The sequence below is a fragment of the Schistocerca americana genome, chromosome 3 (genome assembly GCF_021461395.2).
Source record: "Schistocerca americana isolate TAMUIC-IGC-003095 chromosome 3, iqSchAmer2.1, whole genome shotgun sequence".
Classification (NCBI taxonomy): Eukaryota; Metazoa; Arthropoda; class Insecta; order Orthoptera; family Acrididae; genus Schistocerca; species Schistocerca americana.
In genome coordinates, this window is record NC_060121.1 from 18403240 (window position 1) to 18413517 (window position 10278).

Consider the following 10278-nt stretch of genomic DNA (forward strand, 5'->3'; position numbering starts at 1 on the left):
GGCACAATGCCGACTCAAGTACAAGAAGACTGACTCTTCTTACTGTCTATGTTTTGAACCATTCCTATGACACTAGTTATTGATTCCGATGCTTCACTTCAGGTTTACTGTATCCCTCTGACCTTCTTATTGACGTTGAAACACAGAAATTGCATCGGAATTAAATACACAAGGCACAATAGCGGCTTAAGTACATGAAGACTCACTCATCTTACTGACTATGTTTTGAACCATTCCTGTGGCACTAGTTATAGATTCCGATGCTTCACTTCAGGTTTACTGTATCCCTTGGACCTTCTTATTGACGATGAAACACAGAAATTGCATCGGAATTAAATACAAAAGGCAGAATGCCGACATAAGTACATGAACACCGACTCTTCTTACTGACTATGTTTTGAACGATTCCTGTGACACTAGTTATTGATTCCGATGCTTCACTCCAGGTGTACTGTATCCCTTGCACCTTCTCATTGACGTTGAAACACAGAAAATGCACCGGAATTAAATACAAAAGGCACAATGCCGACATAAGTACATGAAGACCGACTCTTCTTACTGACTATGCTTTGAACCATTCCTGTGACACTAGTTATAGATTCCGATACTTCACTTCAGGTTTACTGTATCCCTTGGACCTACTTATTGACGATGAAACACCGAAATTGCATCGGAATGAAATACAAAAGGCACAATGCCGACTTAAGTACTGACTATGTTTGACCCATTCCTGTGACACTAGTTATAAATTCCTATGCTTCACTCCAGGTTTACTGTATCCCTTGGACCTTCTTATTGACGATGAAACACGGAAATTGCATCGGAATTAAATACAAAAGGCACAATGCCGACTCAAGTACAAGAAGACTGACTCTTCTTACTGTCTATGTCTTGAACCATTCCTATGACACTAGTTATTGATTCCGATGCTTCACTTCAGGTTTACTGTATCCCTCTGACCTTCGTATTGACGATAGAACACAATAATTGCATCGGAATTAAATACAAAAGGCACAATGGGGACTTAAGTACATGAAGACTGACTCATCTTACTGACTATGTTTTGAACCATTCCTGTGGCACTAGTTATAGTTTCCGATGCTTCACTTCATGTTTACTGTATCCCTTGGACCTTCTTATTGACGATGAAACACAGAAATTGCATCGGAATTAAATACAAAAGGCACAATGCCGACTTAAGTACCTGAAGACCGACTCTTCTTACTGACTATGCTTTGAACTATTCCTGTGACACTAGTTATTGATTCCGATGCTTCACTCCAGGTGTACTGTATCCCTTGGACCTTCTTATTGACGATCAAACACCGAAATTGCTTCGGAATTAAATACAAAAGGCACAAGGCCGACTTAAGGACAAGAAGACTGACTCTTATTACCGACTATGTTTTGAACCATTCCATTGTCACTAATTATAGATTCCGATGCTTCACTCCAGGTTTACTGAATCACTTGGACCTTCATATTGACGATGAAACACTGAAGTTCAATCGGAATTAAATTGAAAAGGCACAATGCCGACTTACGTACACGAAGACTGGCTCTTCTTACTATCTATGATTTGAGCCATTCCTGTGACACTAGTTATAGATTCCGATGCTTCACTTCAGGTTTACTGTATCTCTTGGACCTTCTTATTGACGATGAAACACAGAAATTGCATCGGAATTAAATACAAAAGGCGCAATGCCAACTTAAGTACAAGAAGACTGTATCTTCTTACTGTCTATGTTCTGAACCATTCCTGTGACACTAGTTATAGATTCCGATGCTTCACTTCAGGTTTACTGTATCGCTTGGACCTTCTTATTGACGATGAAACACAGAAATTGCATAGGAATTAAATACAAAATGCACAATGCCGACTTAAGGGCAAGAATACTGACTGTTCTTACTGACTATGCTTTTAACGATTCCTGTGACACTAGTTATAGATTCCGATGCTTCACTTCAGGTATACTGTATCCCTTTGACTTTCTTATTGACGATGAAACACAGAAATTGCACCGGAATTAAATACAAAAGGCACAATGCCGACTTAAATACGTGAAGACCAGCTTTTCTTACTGACTATGTTTTGAACCATTCCTGTGACACTAGTTATAGATTCCGATGCTTCACTCCAGGATTACTGTATCCCTTGGACCTTCTTATTGACGATGAACACAGAAATTGCATCGGAATTAAATCCAAAAGGCACAATGCTGACTTAAGGAAAAGAAGACTGACACTTCTTACTGACTATGTTTTGAACCATTCCTGTGACGCTAGTTATAGATTCCGATGCTTCACTTCAGGTTTACTGTATCCCTTGGTCCTTCTTATTGACGATCAAACACAGAAAGTGCATCGGAATTGAATACAAAAGGCACAATGCCGACTTATGTACAAGAAGACAGTAACTTCTTACTGTCTATGATTTGACCATTCCTGTGACACTAGTTATAGATTCCGATGCTATACTTCAGGTTTACTGTAACCCTCTGACCTTCTTATTGCCCATGAAACACAGAAATTGCACTGGAGTTAAATACAAAAGGCACAATGCCGACTTAAGTACAAGAAGACTGACTCTGCTTACTGTCTATGTTTTGAACCATTCCATTGACACTAGTTATAGATTCCGATGCTTCACTCCAGGTTTACTGCGTCATTTGGACCTTCGTATTCACGATGAAACACTGAAATTGCATCGGAATTAAATAGATTAGGGAAAATGCCGACTTATGTACAAGAAGACTGACTCTTCCTACAGACTATGTTTTGAACCATTCCTGTGACACTAGTTATAGATTCCGATGCTTCACTTCGTGTTTACTGTAACCCTTGGCCCTTCTTATTGACGATGAAACACAGAACTTGCATCGGAATTAAATGCAAAAGGCACAATGCCGACATAAGTACATGAAGACTGACTCTTCTTACTGACTATGCTTTGAACCATTCCTGTTACACTAGTTATAGATTCCGATGCTTCATTTCAGGTTTACTTTATCCCTTAGACCTTCTTATTGACTATGAAACACAGAAATTGCATCGGAATTAAATACAAAAGGACAATGCCGACATATCTGCATGAAGACCGACTCTTCTTACTGACTATGTTTTGAACCATTCCTGTGACACTAGTTACAGATTCCGATGCTTCACTTCAGGTTTACTGTATCCCTTGGACCTTCTTATTGACGATGAAACACAGAAATTGCATCGGAATTAAATACAAAAGGCACAATGCCGACTTAAGTACATGAAGACCGACTCTTCTTACTGACTATGATTTGAACCATTCCTGTGACACTAGTTATTGATTCCGATGCTTCACTCCAGGTGTACTGTATCCCTTGGACCTTCTTATTGACGATCAAACACCGAAATTGCATCGGAATTAAATACAAAAGGCACAAGGCCGACTTAAGGACAAGAAGACTGACTCTTATTACCGACTATGTTTTGAACCATTTCTGTGACACTAATTATAGATTCCGATGATTCACTTCAGGTTTACTATATCCCTCTGACATTCTTATTGACGATGAAACACAGAAATTGCACAGGAATTAAATACAAAAGGCACAATGCCGACTTAAGTACAAGAAGACTGACTCTTCTTACTGTCTATGCTTTGAACCATTCCATTGTCACTAGTTATAGATTCCGATGCTTCACTCCAGGTTTACTGAATCACTTGGACCTTCATATTGACGATGAAACACTGAAGTTCCATCGGAATTAAATAGAAAAGGCACAATGCCGACTAACGTACACGAAGACTGGCTCTTCTTACTGCCTATGATTTGAGCCATTCCTCTGACACTAGTTATAGATTCCGATGCTTCCCTTCTGGTTTACTGTATCTCTTGGACCTTCTTATTGACGATGAAACACAGAAATTGCATCGGAATTAAATACAAAAGGCACAATGCCAACTTAAGTACAAGAAGACTGTATCTTCTTACTGTCTATGTTCTGAACCATTCCTGTGACACTAGTTATAGATTCCGATGCTTCACTTCAGGTTTACTGTATCGCTTGGACCTTCTTATTGACGATGAATCACAGAAATTGCACCGGAATTAAATACAAAAAGCACAATGCCGACTTAAATACGTGAAGACAAGCTTTTCTTACTGACTATGTTTCGAACCATTCCTGTGACACTAGTTATAGATTCCGATGCTTCACTTCAGGTTTACTGTATCCCTTGGACTTTCTTATTGACGATGAAACACAGAAACTACTTCGGAATTAAATACAAAAGGCACAATGCCGACTTAAGTACAAAAAGACTGTATCTTCTTACTGTCTATGCTTTGAATCATTCCTGTGACACTTGTTATAGATTCCGACGCTTCACTCCAGGTTTACTGTATCCCTTGGACCTTCTTATTGGCGATGAAACACAGAAATTGCATCGGAATTAAACACAAAAGGCACAATACCGACTGAAGGACAAGAAGACTGACTCTTCTTACTGACTATGTTATTAACCATTCCTGTGACACTAGTTACAGATTCCGATGCTTCACGTCAGGTTTACTGTATCGCTCTGACCTTCTTATTGACGATGAAACACAAAAATTGCACCGGAATCAAATACAAAAGGCACAATGCCGACTTAAGTACAAGAAGACTGACTCTTCTTACTGCCTATGTTTTGAACCATTCCATTGACACTAGTTATAGATTCCGATGCTACACTCCAGGTTTACTGTATCCCTAGGACCTTCTTATTGACAATGAAACACAGAATTTGCATCGGAAATAAATACAAAAGGCACAATGCCGACTTAAGGACAAGAAGACTGACTATTCATTCTGACTATGTTTTAAACCATTCCTGTGACACTAGTTATAGATTCCGATGCTTGACTTCCGGATTACTGTATCCCTAGGGCCTTCTTATTGACGATGAAACACAGAAATTGCATCGGAATTTAATACAAAATACAGAATGCCGACTCAAGTACAAGAAGACTGACTCTTCTTCCTGTCTATGTTTTGAACCATTCCTGTGACACTAGTTATAGATTCCGATGCTTCACTTCAGGTTTACTGTATTCCTCTGACCTTCTTATTGACGATGAAACACAGAAATTGCACCGGAATGAAATACAAAAGGCACAATGCCGACTTAAGTACAAGAAGACTGACTCTCCTTACTGTCTATGTTTTGATCCATTCGTGTGACACTAGTTATAGATTCCGATGCTTCACTTCAGGTTTACTGTATCCCTTGGACCTTCTTATTGTCGATGAAACACAGAAATTGCATCGGAATTAAATACAAAAGGCACAATGCCGACTTAAGTACAACAAGTCTGTATCTTCTTACTGTCTATGCTTTGAATCATTCCTGTGACACTTGTTATAGATTCCGATGCTTCACTCCAGGTTTACTGTATCCCTTGGACCTTCTTATGGGCGATGAAACACAGAAATTGCATCGGAATTAAACACAAAAGGCACAATACCGACTGAAGGACAAGAAGACTGACTCTTCTTACTGACTATGTTATTAACCATTCCTGTGACACTAGTTACAGATTCCGATGCTTCACGTCAGGTTTATTGTATCGCTCTGACCTTCTTATTGACGATGAAACACAAAAATTGCACCGGAATCAAATACAAAAGGCACAATGTCGACTTAAGTACATGAAGACCGACTCTTCTTACTGCTATGTCTTGAACCATTCCTGTGACACTAGTTATAGATTCCGATGCTTCACTTCAGGTTTACTGTATCCCTGTGACCTTCTTATTGACGTTGAAACATAGAAATTGCACCGGAAATAAATATAAAAGGCACAATGCCGACTTAAGTACAAGAAGACTGACTCCTCTTACTGTCTATGTTTTGAACCATTCCATTAAAACTAGTTATAGATTCCGATGCTTCACTCCAGGTTTACTGTATCCCTCTGACCTTCATATTGACGATGAAACACAGAAATTGCACCGGAATTAAATACAAAAGGCACAATACTGACTTAAGTACATGAAGACAGGCTCTTCTTATTGACTATGTTTTGTACCACTCCTGTGACACTAGTTATAGATTCCGATGCTTCACTTCAGGTTTACTGCATCCCCTGGACCTTCTTATTGACGATGAAACACTGAAATTGCATCGGAATTAAATTGATTAGGCACAATGCCGACGTAAGTACAAGAAGACTGACTCTTCTTACTGTCCATGTTATGAACCATTCCTGTGACACTCGTTATGGATTCCGTTGCTTCACTCCAGGATTACTGTATCCCTTGGACCTTCTTATTGATGATGAACACAGAAATTGCATCGGAATTAAATACAAAAGGCACAATGCCGACTTAAGGACAAGAAGACTGACACTTCTTACTGACTATGTTTTGAACCATTCCTGTGACACTAGTTATAGATTCCGACGCTAAACTTCAGGTTTACTGTATCCCTCTGACCTTCTTATTGACGATGAAACACAGAATTTGTACCGGAATTAAATACAAAAGGCACAATGCAGACTTAATTACATGAAGACAGACTCTTCTTACTGACTATGTTTTGAACCATTCCTGTGACACTAGTTATAGATTCCGATGCTTCAATTCAAGTTTACTGTAACCCTTGGCCCTTCTTATTGACGATTAAACACAGAACTTGCATCGGAATTAAATGCAAAAGGCACAATGCCGACATAAGTACATGAAGACTGACTCTTCTTACTGACTATGCTTTGAACCATTCCTGTTACACTAGTTATAGATTCCGATGCTTCATTTCAGGTTTACTTTATCCCTTAGACCTTCTTATTGACGATGAAACACAGAAATTGCATCGGAATTAAATACAAAATGCATAATGCCGTCATAGCTGCATGAAGACCGACTCTTCTTACTGACTATGTTTGAACAATTCCTGTGACACTAGTTACAGATTCCGATGCTTCACTTCAGGTTTACTGTATCCCTTGGACCTCCTTATTGACGATGAGACACAGAAATTGCTTCGGAATTATATACAAAAGGCACAAGGCCGACTTAAGGACATGAAGGGTGACTCTTCTTTTTGACTATGTTTTGAGCCATTCCTGTTACACTAGTTATAGATTCCGATGCTTCACTCCAGGTTTACTGTATCCCTGGGAAATACCTATTGACGATGAAACACTGATATTGCATCGGAATTAAATACAAAAGGCACAAGGCCGACTTAAGGACAAGAAGACTGACTCTTCTTACTGACTATGTTTTGAACCATTCCTGTTACACTAGTTATAGATTCCGATGCTTCATTTCAGGTTTACTTTATCCCTTAGACCTTCTTATTGACTATGAAACACAGAAATTGCATCGGAATTAAATACAAAAGGACAATGCCGACATATCTGCATGAAGACCGACTCTTCTTACTGACTATGTTTTGAACCATTCCTGTGACACTAGTTACAGATTCCGATGCTTCACTTCAGGTTTACTGTATCCCTTGGACCTTCTTATTGACGATGAAACACAGAAATTGCATCGGAATTAAATACAAAAGGCACAATGCCGACTTAAGTACATGAAGACCGACTCTTCTTACTGACTATGATTTGAACCATTCCTGTGACACTAGTTATTGATTCCGATGCTTCACTCCAGGTGTACTGTATCCCTTGGACCTTCTTATTGACGATCAAACACCGAAATTGCATCGGAATTAAATACAAAAGGCACAAGGCCGACTTAAGGACAAGAAGACTGACTCTTATTACCGACTATGTTTTGAACCATTTCTGTGACACTAATTATGGATTCCGATGATTCACTTCAGGTTTACTATATCCCTCTGACATTCTTATTGACGATGAAACACAGAAATTGCACAGGAATTAAATACAAAAGGCACAATGCCGACTTAAGTACAAGAAGACTGACTCTTCTTACTGTCTATGCTTTGAACCATTCCATTGTCACTAGTTATAGATTCCGATGCTTCACTCCAGGTTTACTGAATCACTTGGACCTTCATATTGACGATGAAACACTGAAGTTCCATCGGAATTAAATAGAAAAGGCACAATGCCGACTAACGTACACGAAGACTGGCTCTTCTTACTGCCTATGATTTGAGCCATTCCTCTGACACTAGTTATAGATTCCGATGCTTCCCTTCTGGTTTACTGTATCTCTTGGACCTTCTTATTGACGATGAAACACAGAAATTGCATCGGAATTAAATACAAAAGGCACAATGCCAACTTAAGTACAAGAAGACTGTATCTTCTTACTGTCTATGTTCTGAACCATTCCTGTGACACTAGTTATAGATTCCGATGCTTCACTTCAGGTTTACTGTATCGCTTGGACCTTCTTATTGACGATGAATCACAGAAATTGCACCGGAATTAAATACAAAAAGCACAATGCCGACTTAAATACGTGAAGACAAGCTTTTCTTACTGACTATGTTCGAACCATTCCTGTGACACTAGTTATAGATTCCGATGCTTCACTTCAGGTTTACTGTATCCCTTGAACTTTCTTATTGACGATGAAACACAGAAACTACTTCGGAATTAAATACAAAAGGCACAATGCCGACTTAAGTACAAAAAGACTGTATCTTCTTACTGTCTATGCTTTGAATCATTCCTGTGACACTTGTTATAGATTCCGATGCTTCACTCCAGGTTTACTGTATCCCTTGGACCTTCTTATTGGCGATGAAACACAGAAATTGCATCGGAATTAAACACAAAAGGCACAATACCGACTGAAGGACAAGAAGACTGACTCTTCTTACTGACTATGTTATTAACCATTCCTGTGACACTAGTTACAGATTCCGATGCTTCACGTCAGGTTTACTGTATCGCTCTGACCTTCTTATTGACGATGAAACACAAAAATTGCACCGGAATCAAATACAAAAGGCACAATGCCGACTTAAGTACAAGAAGACTGACTCTTCTTACTGCCTATGTTTTGAACCATTCCATTGACACTAGTTATAGATTCCGATGCTACACTCCAGGTTTACTGTATCCCTAGGACCTTCTTATTGACAATGAAACACAGAATTTGCATCGGAAATAAATACAAAAGGCACAATGCCGACTTAAGGACAAGAAGACTGACTATTCATTCTGACTATGTTTTGAACCATTCCTGTGACACTAGTTATAGATTCCGATGCTTGACTTCCGGATTACTGTATCCCTAGGGCCTTCTTATTGACGATGAAACACAGAAATTGCATCGGAATTTAATACAAAATACAGAATGCCGACTCAAGTACAAGAAGACTGACTCTTCTTCCTGTCTATGTTTTGAACCATTCCTGTGACACTAGTTATAGATTCCGATGCTTCACTTCAGGTTTACTGTATTCCTCTGACCTTCTTATTGACGATGAAACACAGAAATTGCACCGGAATGAAATACAAAAGGCACAATGCCGACTTAAGTACAAGAAGACTGACTCTCCTTACTGTCTATGTTTTGATCCATTCGTGTGACACTAGTTATAGATTCCGATGCTTCACTTCAGGTTTACTGTATCCCTTGGACCTTCTTATTGTCGATGAAACACAGAAATTGCATCGGAATTAAATACAAAAGGCACAATGCCGACTTAAGTACAACAAGTCTGTATCTTCTTACTGTCTATGCTTTGAATCATTCCTGTGACACTTGTTATAGATTCCGATGCTTCACTCCAGGTTTACTGTATCCCTTGGACCTTCTTATGGGCGATGAAACACAGAAATTGCATCGGAATTAAACACAAAAGGCACAATACCGACTGAAGGACAAGAAGACTGACTCTTCTTACTGACTATGTTATTAACCATTCCTGTGACACTAGTTACAGATTCCGATGCTTCACGTCAGGTTTATTGTATCGCTCTGACCTTCTTATTGACGATGAAACACAAAAATTGCACCGGAATCAAATACAAAAGGCACAATGTCGACTTAAGTACATGAAGACCGACTCTTCTTACTGCTATGTCTTGAACCATTCCTGTGACACTAGTTATAGATTCCGATGCTTCACTTCAGGTTTACTGTATCCCTGCGACCTTCTTATTGACGTTGAAACATAGAAATTGCACCGGAAATAAATATAAAAGGCACAATGCCGACTTAAGTACAAGAAGACTGACTCCTCTTACTGTCTATGTTTTGAACCATTCCATTAAAACTAGTTATAGATTCCGATGCTTCACTCCAGGTTTACTGTATCCCTCTGACCTTCATATTGACGATGAAACACAGAAATTGCACCGGAAT